Raw genomic sequence first — 392 nt, forward strand, 5'->3', positions numbered from 1 at the left:
GCTAGAGAGTGTCACGGAGCAAGCTGCTCCGTGACACTCTCATATTACAACCAAAAAAAAAAAGGAAAAAAAAATTAAATTTCTGCTAGAGAGTGTCATGGAGCAAGCAAGCAGCTCTCATATTACAAAAATAAAAAAAAATTCTGTTAGAGAGTTGCTCCGTGACACTTTGAGAGCGTCTCCGTGACACTCCGTGTCACGGAGAGCAGCTCTCTTCGTGTCACGGAGAAGCGATCTCCGTGACACGGAGATCAAGTTTTTTCGAGTAAATTGTAGTTGAAAAATATTTTTCTTTCAAGATATTCAACTAACTGCTAAATAGCACAAATATTAAATACAAATTTTGAATTACTTACCTTTTCTGATCAAATTAGCGTCTTTTTTGAGTGAAT

This window comes from Olea europaea, unplaced genomic scaffold (genome assembly GCF_002742605.1).
Source record: "Olea europaea var. sylvestris unplaced genomic scaffold, O_europaea_v1 scaffold221, whole genome shotgun sequence".
NCBI lineage: Eukaryota > Viridiplantae > Streptophyta > Magnoliopsida > Lamiales > Oleaceae > Olea > Olea europaea.